The sequence below is a fragment of the Calypte anna genome, chromosome Z (genome assembly GCF_003957555.1).
Source record: "Calypte anna isolate BGI_N300 chromosome Z, bCalAnn1_v1.p, whole genome shotgun sequence".
In the NCBI taxonomy this organism is placed as follows: Eukaryota; Metazoa; Chordata; class Aves; order Apodiformes; family Trochilidae; genus Calypte; species Calypte anna.
In genome coordinates, this window is record NC_044274.1 from 57,653,589 (window position 1) to 57,676,570 (window position 22,982).

A 22,982-nucleotide genomic window follows, 5' to 3' on the forward strand; every position below is an offset into this window, starting at 1 on the left:
ATTGAACCCTTATGGAGCACCAGCTAGTGAACCTGAAGAATTCAGTGAATGTATTGGTGTTTTACATAACCCTGCAAGCTACAATTTCATTGTGTGAAAAGCAGAGTAGTCAGTGCCAAGGAAATCTTTTTTACCACAGAGCAGAAAAATTTCATTTTTCTGAACTGTGTGTACATGTACAAACCAACATCTGCACAAGATTCTCTTGATTCCAGCTACACAGATTCAGAGTACATCAGCCTCTCCCTGTGGACTTTCACCAACTACTAAGAATCCCTTGTATCCCATCACATTTTTCTGGGAATCCTGTTTTGTTTTTTTTCTTTCCACATACCTTGGTTTGCTCTTTCTAGGAAGTGTAATTTTCTATCCCATGAAGAAAGAATCAGTAACTAAATTAATTATAGAGGGAGGAGGCTGCAGGAAGACTTGACTTTCCTTTGGCCCAGCCTCCTACTGACTGCAAAATTTACTTGGAAAAACGATACTGTCTGGTTTCTCAAAATGGAACAAAAGCATAAAACACTTTCTGAGGCTTTTGGAATGGATTGATAGGGGTAACATTCTTGCATCATTACTAAACTGTGGCTCCAAAGACACAGACCCTTCGGATCCTTGTTTGAATCCAAATAAATTCTTCCAAGAAATAAAAAGCTATGAATTACTTCCCTGGGTAACCAGTTCCATTTTCCCACTACTGTCATAGTAGATTTTTTCCTAACTTCCAATCTAAATCTACTCTTCTCTAATTTAAAACCATTGCCCCTCATCCTGTCACTGCAAGCCCTTGCCTACAGTCCATCTCCATCCTTCCTGTAGGCCCCCTTCAGACACTGGAAGGTCACTACTAGGTTTCCCCAGAGCCTTCTTTTTTCCAGGCTGAACAACCCCAGCTCTCTCAGCCTGTTTTTGTAGCAGATGTGTTCCAGCCTCCCGATCATTTTCATGGCCCTTCTTGGGACCTGTTCCATCAGGACCATGTTCTTCCTATACCAGAGCTGGACACAGTACTACAGGTGAAGTCTTACCAGAGCAAAGTGTCCGAATCACCTCTCTTGAGAACAGGTTGTCCAGGAAGGTAGTTGAGGCTTCATCTCTGGAGATACTTAAGGTGAGGCTTGATGAGGCTCTGAGAAACATGATCTAGTTGAAGATGTCTCTGTTTATTGCAAAGGGATTGGCCTAGATGACCTTTAGAGGTCCCTTCTAACCCAAATTATTCTATGATTCTATGATCTATGAATTCATGGCGCATATTATACCATGGGCTGTAATTTCCATTCATAATGTCAAAGAAAGTGAATCTTAGCTGCTATTCACAGTGATAACCTCCAAGGATGCATGGTCCTGGCTGCATGCTACTCTCCTCTATAACTCAAAAATAGACATAGGCAAGCTTATGTCTCCAGAAACAGTGCTGCCAGTACCTATATATTCACAGTCATCAAAAGGACAACCATAAGGAAAAATACTACTAAAAATTTGGAGGGTAGGAGAGAAATGGAGCAGTTCAGCTTGTAGAAAAGGGTAGTAGAAACATAGAGATTTCCAAGGGGAATTTCTGAAGCATGATGAGATAAACATATGAATAGCTCAGGAAGTCCTGATATTGTTGGTTACTAAAAGCATGTGATGGAAGAAATATCATACAATATATTCCCAGTTTTTATATACTGTCCTAAGGCGTAAATGACTGTCAGAGACAGAATGCTTGGCTAGACAGATTTTTTGTATGAACCAAAGTGGAATTTCTTATATTGCTCTCTTCCTTTTGCTCACAGATCAGGCTATTATATCTTGGTACCAGAGCAGATGTGGGGCACTAATTTGTTTTACACTGGTCCATTTGAAAGAAGCAGTGTGCTCTGCTAGTGGCCACTGGTGAGAAATCAGATCCTAACCTGAATATAAATATGATGTCAAGTGCTTTTCTGTGTAAATTCTTTACAAACAAGTTAGCTATACTTTTTGGAAATGAAGCTGCTATGAATTGTTTGCAAGTGATCAAGGTTCTGGCAAAAAAAACCTGGGGGCCAATTTCAGAGAAAAATATCCCATTTTATTCTGCATTTACATAAATAATAACAGAATATGCCTACTGTGAAAATGAGTATTCATGGTATGCATCTTTTTTTTCTAGGAGTCTCTTTTGGACATAAGATAGAGCAATAAAATAATAGCTACTCAAAGTCAAAGTAAACGGTCACATAAAAATATTATTCTCAACTTTTTCTTTGACTGCTGCCATGGGGCAAATTCAGTTGTCAGCTATACTAGTACAAGCCTGAATAGAATTGTTTGTTTTACTATATTTACTGTAGTTATTTACCCATAGAATATTGCATGCACTTACCACATAGAATACACCTCCTTATTTATTTTAAAGTAGTAAAATATATTCTTCTTTCCTTCTTAACAGTACGACCACTAATTCAGAATAAGACTTTTGATTGCACAATCTAAAAATAATGATATTTACAGAAAAAAGTTACCCGATACATAATAACCAAGCATAATAAAAATCTAAGGCTGTCACCAATCACCCCTGCATTATCCAATGCCTTACCAGAGCCTTCAGGAGGATCTGCTCCATGATCTTGCCGGGCATTGAGGTGAGACTGACTGGCCTGTGGTTTCCTAGATCTTCCTTTTTTCCATTTCTGAAAATGAGGATTATGTTTCCCCTTTTCCAGTCAGCAAGACCTTCACCAGACTGCCAAACATGATGAATAGTGGCTTTGCAACTTCATCTGCCAGTTCTTTGAGGAGTCATGGGTGGACGCCATCAGATCCCATGGATCTGTTCACCCTTAGGTCCTTCAGGTAGTCTCAAACATGTTCTTCATCTATAGTGGGCAGGTCTTCCTTTCCCAGTCCCTGTCTTTGGCTTCTCTAACATGGAGGGTGTGACCAGAATCCTTGCTAGTGAAGACTGAGGCAAAGTAGTCACTGAATACCTCAGCCTTCTCTATATCTTGGATGACTAGCTCTCTTGTTTCTGGAGTGTGCCCCTATTTTCCCTACTCTTCCTCTAATCACTGTTATACCTATGGAAACTTTTCTTCTTGCCCTTAACCTCCCTTGTCTGATTCAGTTCTCTCTGTGCTTTTCCTTTCCTAACCTGTTCTGTTGCTTTGCTGACTGCTTTTCTGTACTTCTCCCAGGGTATCTGTCCTTGCTTCCATCTTCTGTAAACTTTGCTTTTACCCCTAAGTGTGTCCAGGAGTTCCTTGCTCATCTGTGTAGGCCTCCTGGCACTCCTGCCTGCTTTCCTCTTCACTTGGACACATCAGTCCTGGGCATGTGGGAGGTGATCCTTGAATATGGACCACCTTCCCTGGGCTCCCTTTCCATTCAGGACTTTGTCCCATTCTACCCTGCCAAGTAGATGCTTGAATCCTTAGTAATGTCTAAGAATGAGATACTGTACCTACCTAACACTCACTATTTCATGAAAGAATCTCCCATGATGAATTACTTCTGTCTTGGTTATTATCTAATAGGCATCTAATCATTCAAAGTCCTTCACACTTTATCACCAGGGGAAAAATTGCTTCTAGGAACCTCTGAGTTCCAGGGTTTAATATTTTTGTGTGTGTTCTGTGATTCTGTGTACTTTGTGAAATACTAAACACAGAAAACCAAGAACAATATTATTCAATTCTTGTCTGCTTTCTTGACAGGAACAGACATACAAACTTTTGAACCTACACAGCAGTCTTACACAATAGTTACAAAAGCTTCAACTAATTCTGATCTGTTCTATTGTTTTGTAGACTTTGTGACTGTTGACTTGTTCAGGTCAGTGTATGGGGGAAAATGATGCAAAATAATATTATTTTTATTAGAATCTTTGGTCTGCTTATGCTTGTAAAAGAGTATTTTTTTTAATCATTAAGTGTTGCCAAAGTTTAGTCCTAACTGGTTTGTGTCTTTATTACATACGTACTACTTGACAATGTAGAGTCAAGGATCAGCAAAAAAGAATTGTAAATTAATTTTAAAAATCACTATGGGAATTTTCACTTAATGGTAGTAAAATTCCTTTTCAGATACATTCAATGTTATCACAATAATTACAAAGTAATAATTTTTGAAGAGCAAGTTGTTCTTACATTACAATCTGTTAAACTGGTAATACATTGAGATTCTGTCTTGTAAGTGACTTATTTCATGGTGCAGTGAACCAATGATTCTAGAAGACTTAAAGCTGAGCCAGAATTAATTATGTTGGAACAAATTCAGGGTTACAAAACTGACATTACTAATTAAAATTAAGTAGTATCTTAACTTGCATGTTTCCTAACATTGACATGCCATCACTTTTGATTGGCTAAATAATGTTTCTCTAGGTCTTCTGTAATCTGCCTGAAAAGGCCATTTTGTACTTCAGTTGAGAAGAAATATTAAAATAAAAAAAAAAAAAGGTAAAGCTGAAATTTCAATATATCTTAAACAGTCCTGTAAACAAGGGCAGATGTCATCGTCCCCTTATGCTGGATGTGTAATTGGTGACTCTTTCTCCTGCCTGGAGATACATTTAGATCATGCATCCTCAATGGATGTACCAGAACTTGGCACTTGTTCGTAAGTTTGCTGAATTGTGACGGAATTAGTACTTTAGTCAAAACTTATTTCTAAACTGTGAAAATAGAGTAATTGCTTGTAGCGTGATGTTTGTGAAAAATGAACTCATGCTATAGAAATATGTTTTGAAAGCTCATAAGGTGTTCTTTTCAAAACTTGTTTGATTTTTAAGCTTTGCACAAGGAACCTTGTTGAAGATGAAGCAGTTGTGACAGTCTTCTCTCCTTCCCTACAGCCTCCAGCTTTTCTTCCAGTGCTTGCTTGACTGAAATGCTTCCAACTTAGTTCAGAAGCTGAGGGGATTTTGTTCAGTCTGGTACTCCTACAGTTTGCTTAGTTTATTTCTTTGACTGACTTCTGTAGCTGTTGCTCCATGATATAAAATGAGTGAAGCTATCCTACCTCTCACAACTTTGGCTGAACTATGACAATTTCCCTCCCTTATCTGTCATGACCATTAGAAAAAAAAAAAAAAAAAGCATTTATCTTTTAAATATGACTGATATTTAATATTTTGCATTACTCTCTCAAAATTATGCAAGTCCACCTACACATCTTGGTTTTATGAACAACTATGTATGTAGGGATGTTACTATGGAGATGCAAAAAATTCCTGGTTGGATCTGCCCTCTAGGGAAAAAAATATTTCAAATCCTTTACTCACAGTAGCATAAGCATTGACATCAAGACATTTCAGAGGAAAAAAACAGAATATTTGGCATAGGAAAAGAAAGCTTTATGACAAGTGACTGTCTGTTTTTGTAGTCTGTATTACCATGACATATTCAGTTACACTTGTTTAGCCTTATGGATTCAAGATAAACACTTGAAGTAAAATAAATAAACCAGAAATTATTAAGGACGGGAATATTTAGTTACATCAGTTCTGTTTAAAAGTATTAATTTGCAAGTTATTATAAAACACAAATAAAAGTGCAGAAAAGTCATGGGTAATATACCTTTGTATTGCTGTAATAGGAACTGACACTACCATCCATTCTTCAGAGGAGATCTGAGCCCTGTTCTATTTAAGCAGATATAAAATAATGCAATGTTGCTATCCAGAGGCTAAGATAAGTTTCTAGATTTTGTGTCACCAACATGTTTCTTACAAATACATATGTAATACCCATAAGCCACCATTTAACAAAACATGCAAAGATATATTCATAGAGTCATAGAATCATAGAGTGTGCTGGACCCTTAAAGGGCTTGTCCAACTCCCCTGCAGTGATCATGGCATCCTTAATTAGATCAGGTTGCTCAGAGCTCCATCAAGCCTGACCTTGAACATGTCTGTGGATGGGGCCTACACAACCTTTCTGGGCATCCTGCTCCAGTTCCAGTCTTTCATCACCCTCATACTAAAGAACTTCTTATTAGAGTCTAATCTAAACCTGCCCTTCTCTAGTTTAAGACCATTTCTCCCATTGCTATATATTGCATGTCTCTCCCCAACTTTCCTGTAGGCCCCTTTCAGATACTCGAAGGCTTCTATCATGGTTATCACAGCATTTTCTTCTCCAGGCTGAATAACTCAAACTCTCAGTCTGTCTTGTAGATGTGCTCTAACCATTTTGTGGCCCTCATGTGGACCTGCTTTACCATGTCCTTCTTGTATTGAGGGCTTCACAGATGGACACAGTAGTCCAGATGAGGTCTCACCAGAGCAGAGGGAGAGAATCACCTCTTTTGATTCGCTGGCCCCTTTTTTCCTGATGCAACCCAGGATGCAATTGGCCCTCTGGGCTGCATGTAGTTCATGCCCAGCTTTTCATCCACCAGTACACTCAAGTCCCTTTCCTTGGCATTGCTCACTATGACAGTGTCCCCCAGCCTGGACTGATAATGGGGATTGCCCTTACCCAGGTGCAGGCCTTGATGAACCTCATGAGGTTCACATGGGCTTCACTTCTCCAGCAGGTCCAGGTATGTATGGATGGCATACTGACTACACCATGGCATGCTTGGTGCTATCTTGCTGAGGGGGCACTCGATCCCACAGTCTGTCTTTTACAAAGATAATAAGCAGCAGTAGCCTATGCTCTTAGTTTATAGTGTTATTTTCCAGAGATATTTTAATTAAAGTATCTAACAGAGATATGTGGAATGCTCATACTATTGAAAATATTTAGAAAATTTTATATTTTATGATGTCCTCTTTGGAAAAATATTTTATAACAAAAGCCTTAATATTTGGTCTTAATTAACATAGGATTGAATTTGCTGTCACTTAAAGTTTTCAGCTGGATCTCAACAAGCTGTGCACATTTTAAACATTACATTTTATTTTTCTTTCTCTTATCCCCAGCTTGAATCCATAGATCTGTTGCAGACATTAACTTTGTTTTCCCTTTAGTATGTGTTGATTTACATACATCTAACATACTCATTTCAGCTATCTCTGAAGTCTTACTCTGAATGGCAGAGTTCTAACGCAATGATGAAACACTAAGTTCACCAGCTCCTACTGTAATTATTTTATGTACCCTATTTTGGCCTTAATTGTTATGTCAAAGTAAAAGGATACTTACCTTAGATGAGTAGAATTCGATACAAATCCAGGAAAAAACAGCAATTCAGAGATTCTGTTTTAAGATGTGTTCTAGACATATCAATATCATTTAAAAAAAAAAAAAAAAGAAAAGCAAAAAGAAAAAAGACCAAACCAAAACCAAAAGCAACCAAGTGTCTCCTAAATGACCTGTACATCACATGAGGAGCGACTGTGTAAGATGAAATCTGAGAATATTAATAAATCACTAATATTATATACCCTATAATATTAGTCTTCCTCTGTCTGCATAGCTAATATTTAGAATAGAAGATGACACTGCAAACATACATGTGGGCATACAATACCCAAAAAAAATAATTTACTGCACTTTAATAAAGAACTGCTCATGCTTTAGTTTCAGTCTGGTGTTAAGCCAGACACTTAACACCTTAAGTAAGGTGTTAAGCCTTAAACTATAATAACTCTTAAAATTCTAAAAGGGCTTTGATTACCTGCATAGTGATCCATAAGGAACCAATTGAGTAACAAATAGTCATGAGTCTACTCTCAACATTTCAGAACCCTTGGCTTCACAGTCAGTGCAGACCGAATACAAAGACCTTCCACCACAGTGCTTTTATCAACAAAGCTGAAAGGCAGCTGAAAAAAATGTAAGGTAAATCTTGGCTGCCTCACTATTACCTGTGTGTATTTCACGGGGACAGTGGAAGGAAGGGGGGGGCCATGGACAAGAAGTCCTATTTAAAGACATATCAAATTTTATTTTGCTTGCAGAAAACACAAACTTCAGAAGTCTCTGTGGTGCAGTGGGCTTAGTGAACAGTTAAGTCTGCGACTGGCAGCTGACTAAACCTGATCAAGAGAACTGAGAAAATGGAAGTTTTGAAAGTTTTTTATCTCTATTTTTCAAGTAGAAAAACAGGAGGCACAGCTTTCATTTTAACATAATGGTAGGCCATCAATACCCAGTCTCAAAGAATTTTGATATGTGAGAATTGAAATGAAATAAAAAAGGGAAGAATAAGGACATAACTGAAAGTTTTGACTGTTACATGTAGAATAGCCATGAAATGTTCAATTAGTGCCATCTACAGCAAAGGCAGAAGGAGTTTGTGTGGGCCAGTATTTGCTAAATGTGATGATTTTTTTTTCCCCCATGTTCCAATCTGGCTTCAAAAAGAAAAGTGTCAAGATCTAAAGATCATACTTCAGAAAAAAATGGGAAAGTTCTCTTGTCATCTTTACACACTCTCCCTCTTAGAACAAGGAATAGTAGCTATGGCAAACTCAAGAGTTATGAAAGCTGGGCTACCAGGGCAATTCTATATTAACTTCAAGCAGTTTTCACAAACTGCCAAGATTTTAATCAAGAATTCAAAACGTATGAATAAGAGAATTCCACCTGACCAGTTTAATTTCTAAATCCACTCTTTCTAGTCTTTTATTCTGTAACTGCATTCTCAAGATACAATTTTTTGAATTTTTTTTTTTAATGATACTGTCAGAGTAATTTTGGGAATATACTAGAAGAAAGACAGGAAAGAAAGAATAGTCATACAATCTGTCTATTATGACTGGGGCTTGGGGAGGTTTATTCTTTTTTGTTGTTTTTTTTTTTTTTAATCTGGGCACATGGTGCCCATTTGTGACAGAAAGGGGAAAAAAAGGAGATTCTCAGCTGAATCATTCTGATAAGGCTGTCTACCTGGCACAGGTAACATCTGTCACACTTACAATAAAAGATTTGCCAAATGAATTTGGGTAATAAAACTGGAGTTGTATTTGCCTGTGAATTGGCTAAAAATAATTTAGTTTTCACATGGAGTCAATAAATTAGTCATGCATATTTTCTGGGTCTAGCATATGTTTATTCTTTTATGGGGGAAAAAGAATTCCAGAAAACATCCAACAAAACATATTGCAGCAGCAGCAGGATATTTTGTTATTGTTGCTGGAATGAAAAACAAAGTAAAAAAAATAGTTTTCTGTGCAGAATGTGAGCTGTTATGGACAACTATATTTTTTCATATTCTGTAATAAATGTTTCAGAGATATGTATTTAACAAATAACTTTTAATCTTTTTAGATAATTTAATCTTTTTAGATAAATTTAATAATTTAGATAATTTAGATTAATTTAGATAATTTAATAATTAAATCTCTTTAGACTTGAAGACTAATCTAATCCTATCTTACAATGGTTGTCTGGGTAACAAACAGCAGTTGTATGCTTCATCCCAGCAGATAATTTTGAACTAGTGCAAAAAATCTACATGAAAATGGTCTAAATAATATCATGTGAAACAGATTGTTCTCTAGATAATTTTTTCTCAGAAAAGATGACTTTCCTTTTTTTCTTTGCTATCAAGGACTACAAAAATATTTTTTTAAAAACATTTTGTAAGTAAGTCCACAAATTTGTAATTTTTTTCTCATATCCAAATATCTAAGTTAGAAATTACATTTACATGGCAGCCTGGGGACTTCCTCAAAAGCATGTGCTTGTTGATATCACAGTAAAGTACACAAGCTCAAATAACCTTGATAAACTATTCATTGTTCTGTATATTTTTCTTCAGTTCATTAATTCAATGTACTCTTTAGATCCTCTCACTGATTTACAAACCTAGAGTGGTATTTCTTCTTTTTTTTCAATAGCATCATCTGTAAGATACCTACTTAAGACAGAAAAGGCAGACCAAAGCTCAAAGCAATCTTTCTGCTGGGCGACTTAATCTAGTTCTTTTGCCTTTTAAGAGACTGCGTCTCTCAGCTGTTCCTTTTAAAAATGTTCATTTTTTACAGAATAATTATGTACCTGGGGCTACTGCAGGGGTATAGTTACATATATAGACTATAGTTATAGAGCTGTATCTGTGCATCTTGTGCTTATTCTCATGTCATCTCTTTCTTTCATCTAATTAATATTTCACTGTTCATACTACAAGGATGATTGAGGGATGTGATCATCAATGTCTCTCCTATGAAGAAAGAGAGAACTGGGGCTATTTAGCCTTGAGAAAAGAAGGCTGAGAGGGGATCTTATTAATGATTATAAATATCTCCGGGGTGTGTATCAAGAGGATGAGGCCAATCTCTTTTTAGTGGTTCCCAGTAATTGGACAAGGAATAATGGCTAGAATATGGGAAGTTCCACCTTAACATGAGAAGAAACTTCTTTACTGTGAGGGTGATGGAGCACAGGAACAGGCTGCCCAGAGAGGTTGTGGAGTCCCCTTCTCTGGAGACTTTCAAAACCCAGCTGGATGCATTTCTGCATGGCCTGCCCTGATCCTGCTGTGGCAGGGGGTTGGACTAGATCTCTAGAGGTCCCTTTCAACACCCAACACTCTGTGATTCTGTGTTGATAACTCTATATTGTTCCTTTAAACTCATGAAACTAGAAAAGCCTAGGAACCTTAATTAAGAGTGCAGAAAGTTGTAACTGCAAATTTAAGTCTGTCTTCTAGAATATTAGATTTTAATCAGTGTTTAGCCTGGCCACCTAGAAACTTAGATACTCATGAGTGAGAAAATATTAAAAAAAAATTGGTGACACAACATACAATAATAGAGTACAGTCTTTAGTATATCCCATTGAACTACTTTCCCACTTTGAATACAAATCTCAAGAAACATGAAGACCTAGTATTGATTAAATAATAAATGAAATCAAAGCGATGTGCCTCAATTTAAAGATTTCAAATGGTTATACTTTTGATATATGATGAGATGGCACCATTCTCCCAGTTGTGCATATAGAGAGAGCTGCTGCCTCCAGTCACCATCACCTAGAAGCAAGGTTCCTTCCTTTCTTCTTATTAACTGTTACAGATTGAATGTAACTACTATAAATTATTTCTACCCCTAAAGATTTCTTCTTTATATAGTATTAGTTAGACAATTCTGTTCATATGCACTGCATAGTAACCCAGAGCCTCCAAGCTCTATTGTGAACCATGTGCCCAGGCACAGGTAGAATGGTGAACACCAGTCTCACCATTTTGTTTCACTTCGGAGTCTCATCTACAGTATTTTCTAGCTGTGACACTATGTCATCACGTAGAATTAGATGGTTATTCACATGCTTGACCACAAGAGTACTAACTGTAAATGAGATGACTCATCTTGGTCATCTTGATCTTGATTAAAGTCTTCTCTTGAATAAGACTTAAAATAGATCTATTAGTATTACAGTGATAACAACTTAATGGAAAAACAGCTCTCTGAAGTTACTGCTGAAAAAAGGGCTTCTTCAAGTTACACTTTGCCATAGTATTCCCAAGGTAAATACAAGGAAAACCTGCTTGTGTTCACAGACAGGTAAGTCACCTGTGTATCTTAAAAGTGGAAATTCACTACTCATCTATGACATTCAGATATAAACCACATCTGTTATCAGATATGGAATGTCCACAGTACGTGAATGTTCACACACAAGGGCTCTGTATGACAGGTCATGTTTTGTAAACTTTAAATTATATCCAGGTAGTCTGCATTTACCTTAGGAAAGTAATTATCAACAAGGAAGAAGCTGTTCCTTTTCCTGTGCATTTTAATTGAGCTAGTTGTTGGACAGAAAAAAATGTTTTAAAAAAATTCTAAAGAAGAAATAGAATTTCCTTTAGATGTTTACACGGTTTGATAATACAAAAGCAGGAAGCAGGCTTTGAACTTCTTAGATCTAGCGATGTGAAAACAGGCAGAGGTTTGACCTCGCTACTTAACAGGAGAGATTCACACATATTTTGAAAATGTGCCTAGAGGGTGAATAGTTGTTTGCCAGAAGCCTAAAATGTATTTCAAGAGCTGCATGGTCAGTCAAACTCACATGATCACTATAGGGTCTCCATTGCTATTTTTATCATAAAGAACTCCCAAGGAAGCCAGCCCATTGTGCCTATAGCCCAGGAATGCCTATATGACCAGAAATTACTATTTTCAGCTTAAAGGATTCTCAGTCTGAGCTGAAAAGTCTAGAAGGAAAATTCTTGCTTCTGACTGCTAATGCTGTGAAAATGAGAATTAAATGGATTGTAAATGCCTACATTTCCTAGACGAAATATGTTTCTAACTAGAAAGTAGATCTTCTGGAAAAAATACTTTACGCACTGTGATTAGAAAAAGGAAAACAGAGAGACAGGAAGAAGCCCTTGTGAGCTCTTGTCCTGTTTTAGGTAATACTCACTTCTACCATGTAGAAAATGTAGCTGAGACGTTTCACATTAGCTATTGATTTTATTCTGCAGAAGTATGATTTCTTGTTTTGTTGCTGAGAAAGCACTGTTCCACCAGTCATTGGTGGAAAATCTGGTCAGAAATCACATCTGTTCTGAAGAATTCAAATAGACTACTTCTGTAGACAGTGTAAAGACAAAGACATCTACACAATGAAATTATGAAATTCATACTACCTGCTCTGTTTCTGCTAGGATAGAATGATTTCCCTCTCTTGCTCTCCCTTTTTCTACTCTTTTATTCTTTCCATCCTTTCTTTGGCTTTGTCAGTTTTACAGTGATAAAAGAAACTTGCTTGAAAGATTTGTATATTTGCATGGCTGAAGTAAAATGCAAATATTCCCAACTTTTGAGTTCATCTAAAGTTGCCTGCTTGTTAGTAAATCATAGTAGCTGTTATGGACAACAGTCTAGATACTATGTAAATGCTGATTTCAAGTAGAAAAATGTATAGAATATTCAAATAGCCACTTGTAGGATTATCTGAACGTTTAAGTAAAATGGTATTGGTGGTTGAAAGTCACAAGTCACTTAGGTATTTTTGAAAAATTACCCTATATCTCAGGAAAGAAAAAGTAGTAAAGATTTATCCTGAAGATAAACTTTTAAACAAACAGTAACATAATCAAAACAGTCCTATATTGTGTGAAAAATACATTGTGTTCCTGAGATGACATTTATATGGCAAACGTAGCTTGAAACAACATTTTATTACCATACTGTAAACTCTTGGAAGAGGAGAGGTCTCCAAGGAGAAAAAGAAATTTCACACAAAATGGCACAAACAGAATTGGCAGTCATTTTCTGCAGTTGTAGTGAACATCTGGAACTCATATGTTTCTTGTTGAAAATTGCCAAGATCTAAGAACAGAAAGTGGGAGTGGTTTGAATTCTATTAAAGAATGGAACAAATACTGAAGAAATGGAAGCAAATAACAAAGCAATGGGGAGTTGTACATAACTTACAAACATGACTTGTTTTTGTTTGAGCAGTTGTTCATTGTGCTAGCTCAGTCTAACTGCAGAGAACTCCTGATTATATGACAGATACATTCAAGTATCATCCATGCTCAGCAATAGTGTTAGCATATTTTATAAGTAAGGAAAATGATTTTCATTGATGTGGTAAAACACCAAGAATTTTAAATATGGAGAAGCAAATTGTATAATATTGTCTTGTCTAATATAGGCAAAAAAGGGATAAAGTGAAGTAATATTTCAACAAAAGAGATTTTCTCCTTAGAGGAAAACTCAACTAAGAAATACATTTTATGAGCAAGATTTATCCTCTTCATTAAGACTCTTCTATATTACTCTGCCACATCTTTGCTATGGCAACTTAGAAGCTGTAAGCAGCTGCAGACTAAAAACAACCTCTCCACATAATCTGATTTACAATAGAGATGGTCCTAAAACAGTTCTCAAGTTAAAAGCCGAAAAACACACCCCTAACAACTGCTTTCACATGTTCTCAGCTTTTTTCTTGCCAAAGTTCTGTTATGGGACTAAAATGCTTAATTTTACCAGACATGACAAAAAATACAATGCTGAGTTGTAATCTGTTTGGAAATTTGAACCTAGTTTTCCTATTTGGCCCCATCTCTATATTATACTCTTAAAATCAGAAGGAGAAAAGATTTTGCTGGAAGAAATTAATTAAACAGACAAGTTATCTAAAACAGAGGCACATATGTAGGCTTCCTAGGATAAATTTTTTCCTTATGCTTGCATGAAATTTTGCCAGCAAATAATTCCATTGATTCCAACAAATGTGGTTTATAGTTTCAAAAGCGTTAAATGAGTCACATTAATGCAGTTCAGGAACAAAATGGGAATAGTAGTGCCAATAGTAGTGCAGGGAAGGGAATGGAATGGAAGGGAAGGGAATGCTTGCTATGAAAAGCTAGGGTTCTGAATGGCTTTGTATTGCTTTTCCTAATTTGGAGGAATAAAGGGTAAAGTTCTAACTTAGTCGTGACTAGAAATGTATGTGTCAAGACTAAGTCTGCAGCAAAGAATTTGTTATAAATTTACAATCCTCAAAATAGGAGGTGAGGCTAAAGAAAAAAAAACCCATGTTACCACAACAATGGTACGAAAGAGAATTGTAAGAATTTTACAACATTGAACATCTGGAAGTCATGTGTTTAGTCCTGGGCCATAAGGGGAAAAAACACATTATTATATTCAGCTGCTTTTTTTTTCTTTTTTTATCCTAAAATTAATTATTCCTCATTAACAAAAGCAAAATAAAATACCCTATGAAGTCCAAATGACACAGTCAAAAAGGAATATCTCCTTTGCAAAAAGCTAATCCTGACATAAAGATTTCAAATACCACTGAATTTATTCCTTCATTTTTTGTTCCTTTTTGCCTTTTTCATTTCTTCCCATTCTACTGTGACAGCTAAGGAGACCTTGGGATTTATACCCTTGAGCTGATACACAGTTTGTCCCAGAAGAGGATTCGAAAACTATAATCATATATCAAGATACATTTCATACCGTTAAACATAAGCTGCAGTCCTGAAGACTCTCTTTCCATTACTGAGACTTCCAGAGGGTAAGAAAGAATCTTCCACAGCTGTTTCATTTATTAGATGAGAGCTATGTTCTTGTTGGTCTTAAAAATAATTTCGTAATTTGTTCATTTTGCTCAGATATAATGTCCCAAAATCAGAGCTCCCCAGAAACAGGAGAATGAAAACTCTTCAAGTAAGCACAATTACAAAAAGAGTGTGTTAATGAGATGTGGAAGAAGGAACAGACATTCACATAATTTCTAGAAACTGAAAATGGGAATCACTTTTAGTAATAGCCTCAAGCAAAGTGGCTTTTATGGGGAAGAAAAAGCATATTATTAGGTTTGTTATAATTAAATGCTATTTCTAATGATAGTTGTGGTAGCCACAAGCACACATCAACCGGGGTATTATCTGAAAGTAGTAAGGAATATACAAAATATCAAGTATGTGTTTCGCAAAATTATTATTCAAAATGAGTTTGTTTCTTTTATTCTTAGAGTCCTCCAGAACGTAATTTGGATAGAAAAGTGTACTGATAGTCTTCATTCACTTTCTGTGATGAGTCCAAAGAGTATAATAGAATCATCTCTGATTAATAGTTACCTAGGAACTACATGTTATATATATCATACATAATTCCCAGTGCTGTAAATGCATGTGACTGAAGTTGAAGCCAAGCCTGGGTGAAGGAAGCTCTGCAACTGTTGCCTTTGCAGTGCCCTCGATTTCCCTGCTACAACTGGAAATGATCTCTTCAAAAAGTAACACAGCGATCAAGGACTTCAGCTTCTGAGTTAAACTATCCCTGGAGAAGTGAAAAATGTGAAGGAAGTATCAGCAAAAGGCACAAAGCCTGAAGGCAAGATAAATAAAGTACAGATGCAGTCACCAGGACTAAGTCACAGCTACATGTATTTCATATTTCCAGTGTTTGGCAACACAAACTAGATGGGAAGGCTGCAGTGGAAGGTAGGATGGTGAGCTTAGGGTCTACAGGAAGTCAAAAAATACCATGGTAGTTTCTACTACTATCACAACCATGGTGATTTTTATTGTCCAATGATGATAGCATACTCTGAAGTTGTCAGAAGTGGGTGACAAGGAAGGAGCCCGCATTCTCAGTAATACTTATACTGTATTGTTTGTCCCAGAGATGTAGTAAAACTGTATACTAAAGTCTTCACAGTTTAACAGAAACCCGCTGAGACCATCTGGACTGGAGAAGATTTTTGTGATAAGAACAGACATAGTATTTTAATAATAAAACTACAATGGGATCTCGTAATTTGCACGTCAAGAGATTGACATCAGTTGAGCAAGCGGTGCACACTGACACAGTTAATGAAACAATTAATGAACAAGGAAAGTTGCTTTTTCCTGTGTGCTTATCCAGATCATAGCCATGTCAATCCCTTGATGTATCCATAATTAGAAATTCTATGTCAAGAATTTCAAGTCTATCCCACATTGTATGTGATCTTTCTCTAGAATGTACTGGAAAACAGGGACAATGCTATCAAGTGTGACAACACAGGGGACATGAAAGACTTTTTTAGGAGATCTGGGTAAACTCAGTCAATGAAAATATCAAACAGAACAACTGCATGGAAATTTTCAATAACTGAGTAAAAGGAACCACAGCAACTGGTAATGTATTATTGTGCAATAACTGTGATTCTCTGGAGAGAGAATCAAAATACCCTGCAATTTCATAATCATTGGAAGAATCAACCTGTCAAAATAGTAATTCCTCCTAAAACATCAGATGTAAGGTTAACTTAATGGCATCTGAGTAAGTGATACTTTAGCAGCATAAGTGAAAGGGCTCAGGATTATGAATGGAACAGATCTAATATGAATTATTATGACAGAAGAACCTTTTTTGATCAACAAACTAATCTAGCCAAGTAATGAACTAAAGCTCTCAACAGAAGAAGCTATAGGAGTTAAACTTTGCAAACAATGGTATGACTAATGTTATTAAAAGTGATTTGGCATCTTGACATTTTTAGTGATAAAAAATGAGTCACTGATAATCTGTAAAATGATTCTTGTACCTCTTAAAAACAAACAACAAGAACTCCACAAAACCAAATTAACTTAATAACAGCAGTTTTCAAGAAAAATAACTTCTGAACTCTCATACTCTGGTAACAGAACAACAACCTATGGGATCTCAAAATCAGATGTGCAATCAAAACCTGAAGTGACCTGAATTTGATAATGATGTGGTAGAACTGTTTAGTTACCAAAAAGCTTCCTGTGTCTCTCTGTATCAGAAGTCAAAGATGCCATCATTGTCATCTATAAAAACAAGTTGGAAGGGGTAGATACAGTTTATTTCTGATCATCAACTCTAACTTCATACTCAAAGGAAGCATAGGTGAAATCATACTTAGCACTCTTTAACTGTGATAAAAGTAGAGTGCATGGTTTGCCATGTTTTCTGTCTTCAGCAGTCTAAAAGACACATTTACAGCTGATTTCAATTTTGTTAGCTATCATGAAATTTTGGGTCTGACAAAATATAATGGTAACACGGTATTTGATAACAAGAGAGTTATGCAAGGGAGTGTTTGATAAAGTCAGTTAGACCAGTTCTTATCCCATTGCTTCTAGCAATGAAATCACAGTTTGGCTTCACAGAGGAAGGTTTCAGAAGGGCTCTCTCTCCCCAGGCTTGCTGCAGGCACACTGATGTCTGATGAGGCCAATGCGGGACAGGCAGTGCGGCTGCAAAAGGCCCAGCAGAGTCTCCTGTGAGGGGACAGCCAAGGCACGGCTCTTTCTGTGCTGGCTTTTCTCCTCCAGACTGATTCTCCCTGTGTTCTCAAAGGAGGCAGCACCAATGAAATAAACAAAAAAAATGTGCCTAACTCAATATCATTCTGTCTTCCAACTACGCTCCTTGCAGATAAACAAGGAACTTCATCTGAATAAATTTTTCAGAATGTGGAAATTATTTAAACTTAATGGCTATTGAAACCCTCAAAAATCTATTTGGACAATTGTGAGATATTGTATGGTAAAACTTTTACCCTGTAAGGTAAAACTGGTTATTGGCTTTAGAAACCTTGTAAAGTCATTCAGATGAAAAACACTTCATCATATGAAGACTAAACAGTAATAAATGGTCAAAAGCATACAATAATTTTATCATTTTAGCAATACATCAGATGACAGCCTTTTGCTAAACGACCTGACAAAACACACTTCCAGAAATAGTACATCTTTGGGCCAACTTTAGAAAGAGCAAAGCAATAAATGTCAAAATTAAAAAAACCCACCTACATAGTAGCAGCAATATCTAGTTTACTACATGGATGTAGAACATCACTTTCCTACTGAAAATATGTACAACTTTTGAACGGGTTTCATCTCTACATGTACTGTGCTTGCTATAGCATAATAACATTTGTAAAAATAAAGGTTTGGAACACAATGATGTTCCAAGGTGCAAAGCAACAATCACTATACAAGAGCTGTGCAGAACCAACCATGTGTCTAGTATAGAGGACACCAAAATGCCACTGCAGGTGCTAAATAGTGACCCAAAGGAATAGGTGAGGTAGGTATGCAGGGATACACAGAAGTATAACTTAGTGAAATGCAGATTTCATAATTAGCATTTACTATCAACACAAAAATTGCACTAACACAAACATTTGAATGTGACTTGGTTTGAGAAGCTCCATTCAACAAATGCATGAAAAAGGCAACTTTGAAACAGCAATACAGTTAGCAGGAACGTGCTCCAGTCTAGGTAGAAAGATTTTCACTTTCAGGATCCTGAAAGTTTTATATCAATGCACCTACACAGGAAGCATTTTAATTCTTCTTCTTCTATGGCAATGCACTACTCCCAAAACCTAACTAAAAGTTGGTTCACAAGATTTTAATGTCTTATTCAATATGATGCAAGGTTCAATCTCAAATGTAACTAATTACTCTTAAAATTTTATATTGGAGTTAAAATCTCTAAGCACACTGTTAGTTTCAAGTCCTTAGAGAGCTAAGATTTTATCTCCTATATGTTGCAAGAACACCAAAGGCAGCCAGAAGGCTCTTAAAAAGATGTTGAACAAGCTGTGCAGACTATTGGAGAGTCAAAGTAAATATCAAACACAAATCACTTTTCAATTAGTTCTTAAAATTTATATGATATTCTAAGTCTATCAAAATCGTGGGAAGTATTTTTTATCTTAAAATGAAGGTTTCATTAAAATACAGCCATTTTTTAACCTTACTGTGTTTTTATCTGGGCTCATTAGAAAACAGAAGCTGCAGCTTTTAATTCATCATGGTTTTCTTTCAATAAATTGTGATGTCCACAGAATTCTTTGCTTGTAACACTGTCCTAGTAAGGACCAGATAACTGGTTCTTGGTAAATCGGTTAAATTTAAGTTTGTACAGTGCACTATTGATGTTGGTTAATGTATCATTTGATGTCATTTCAAAACAGAGAAACTGAAACTGTTGACATACAGTCCTTATGTGAATAAGAATGTCTTGCTGTCATGAAGAAAGAATGTTATGTGAATTTTTGACCTGAAAACAGGGTAGTATCATAAAGCATCATAGCAATATTGTATGTTCTTTTAAGAGAATGATATAGAACATCATCACCTAAGAAGATGCCATGCTGCTGGCTGATGTAATGACAACTAGTTGGGTAAAGAAAATCTTCTCTGCTAGGACCTGCAAAATAGGTACACACATGCCTCAAATGTAGCAGTCTTTACTAAACCAGGACAAATTTTATATCCAGAAGTGAATCCCAAATCAAGCCCACAAATATGAACATTTAAAGTGTTTTAACACTCACGTTCCCTAATTAAGGCTTATATTTTAATTTCACACTTGGATTTTTCTACTTAAGAAATCTCTATTAATAATATTTTCTTATATCTAAGAAATATTTCCAAAACCCAGGCTTTGTAGCTCTTTTAAGAGAGGCAGATATTCCGTAAACCCTCACCAAGAAGAGAAAACTATTCACTTTTATATGAGTGAATTGAAAAAAAGCGAAGATTTGCTCTTTCATAATATTCATAATAATACTAATAAGTCAGAGTCCTCAAGTGTATCAAAGGTTCAAGTCCTTCATAATGGTTCATATTTGTCACATTGAAGCTCATCGTTTTATAAAGAAGCAAAGGAAAATGCTATTATGAATGCTCTGAACAAGTTGAATTAGTTTCCATGGCGAAGATGAATATTGTGATGATTGGTGCAGCAGTGATGAGGTTACTACAGTGTAAAGCAGAACATGCTGGTTTCAAAAGGCTTTTATAAGCCTCTTGATAATGCAATATACCATCCAAATAACCACTCTTGGAATATGATTTAATGACTAAAATGCAACAACTTCAGTGTGACACTTCCAGAAATTACTGTAGAGGCCTTAAATTCAATTGTTTATCCAAATTTCCTTCAAGCAACCAGACACCTTCTCTTATATAAATTATGATCCCTTCCCTACTTAGGAATATTACTTGAGAATTATTCAACTAGGCCAAAGAAGTGATTTGTCTGCTCCGATTTTATTTTTCTTTTAACTTTTTGGTTTTATAATGAGATGTCTTCAAGGATAAAAACCATGTTGAATGAAAACTGAAAAGATGGTTTATCTGTATTCAATCACTACAGGAACCAAGGCTATTCTTACCTGTTTGGACTCTGGAGATTCATTCCTTTTCTTGTTTGTTACATTTTTTTACTTACTACATGAGATTTTACCTTAAAACTACAAGTTGATAGTATTTTTCAGTATTTCCCTAGGCATTGTCTCAGAGAGAGATATAAAGGGAGTATGACAGGTCATCTGTTGGTCCATGTACCTTCTTGGTTAGTATTATTTTTAGTGAATGTGATGCCAGTTTGTAAGACATGAAGAGCATTTTGCTTTCTACAACTGCAGTTTCTTTCACGGGGCAATGAATGACAAAAGCAGGCCTGTATCTTCTGAGATTTTGTCTTCCTCTCCAGTGATCTGAATTTCGCTCATCAGGAGCCGCAGGTGAGGTAGTGTTACCAATTTCATCCCAAAGGAATCCAGTTTCTGGAACTCAAATCTGCAGGTACATGAATTTGACTCGTAAATGATGAAATTTAAAAACTCTCTCCTCTGTAATATTCTACACAAAATTCCATTGGCAACACCATTATTTTTTGTCTTCCAGTGTTACTTATATTTGTCATACATACAAAACATGCATAAAACATTGTGTACACCTTTCAGTATCTGTTCTCTGAAAAACAGAGTAAGAAGAGACCAGTTACTAGAAGTCATTTTCCTGCAAGGAACCTGCATCCTGCAATCCTTCAGGTACCCTGCACTTCTGTACTGTCACACACCAGAATTCATTGGGTTCAACCAGTGTCCTTCATCATCAACTGAGCAAATGGCAGCCTTCTGTGGCTGGCTCCAAGCTAAGCATGTAAAGTTTGCTACTGTACTAGCCAGCAGGCCAAATGAAAGAAATAGCTGCTGAGTTCAGACTGCAGCTTGTAACTCTGCAGTGTTAACAACACCTCCCTGGGTAGCCCATTCCAGTGCCTGACTACTCTCTCAGTAAAAAAATAATTCTTCCTCATCTCTAGTCTAAACCTCCCCTGGAACAATTTCAGGCCCTTTCCTCCAGTCCTGTCATTATTTACTTGAGAGAAAAGGCCAGCACCCACTTTCCCTACAACCTCCTTTCACGTAGCTCCAGATGCAATAATGTCTCCTTTCAGCCTCCTCTTTTCCAAACTGAACAATCACAGTTCTCCCCACCTCTCCTCACAGGGCTTTTTCTCCACAACCTTCACCAGCTTTGTTGCCCTTCTCTGAAATTGCTCCAGCAGCTCAATGTCTTTCTTCTAGTGAGGGGCCCAGAACTGAACACAGGACTCGAGCTGCAGCCTCACCAGTGCCAAGTACAGGACTTCCTGTACTTCCCTTCTGCTGCTGGCCACACTATTCCTGATACAAGCCAGGATGCTGCTGGCCTTCTTGTCCACCTGGGTACACTCATGGTTCAAATTCAGATGGGTGTTATACAACACCCCCAGGTTCTTTTCTGCCTGACAGCTTTCCAGACACTTTTCTCCAAGCCTTTACCATGGCATGGAATTTTGACCAAAGTGCAGGTACTGGCACTTGGCCATACTGAACTTCAAATTACTGACCTTGGCCCACTGATCCAGCCTGTCCAGGTCTTCCGGTGGAGCCTTCTCACTCTCAAGCATGTCAACACTCCCACACAACTTGGTGTCATCTGCAAACTTGCTGAGAAAGCACTCAGTCCCCTCATCTAGACCACTGATGACGATACTTGCCCCAAAACTGAGCCCTGGCAACACCACTGGTGACCAGCAACCAATTGGATTTAACTATGTTGACTATAACTCCCTGGGCCTGTCCTTGAAGCCAGTATTTAACTCAATGGAGAGTACACCTGGCCATGCAGTGAGCTGCCAGCCTCCCTAGGAGAATGCTGTGAAGAATTCTGTCATTATAAAAGATGACAAAGTTGACAAAGGCAAAACTCCTCCATCAGTGTAGCATAAAATACTTCCATGACAAGAAATGACAAAAAATAGGCATTAAAAAATATATGGCATGCCTGTGAATATTGCTGAGGACCATAATACTCCTCCACAGTAAATCTGTTGAGATTTGTAACTTTGCATGCATCCAAATCCCATTGCTTTTTAAAGCAACACTAGAGATGCAAGAACAAATATAGCCTGTAGCCAGCCCCAGAGTTCCACTTTTCCCAGGTACCAGTCATTATATGAATGTTAGCCAAGTATCAAATCTTTTCTGCAGATCTAAAATTTATTAGAATAATATTGAGAAATTTATTGCAACATCAGTTATGGTAATTATTTTCATAAAAGAGAACACCTTTTTCATACAGCTCTCTCCTTAATTTTTAACTGACCTTCTAAACTGTGAATGCTGCCAGCCCACTTAACAACTCTGTCTGATCCTACAGGCTAAGCTTTTTCATGTCACACCCAGCAACTTTATAACAGTGGAAAATGTGCAGCTGAAGTCAGATGGAGCAGTAGACTGATTACACTGATATTTGTATCTCTCACTTTTAGTACTAAGATATTTGTA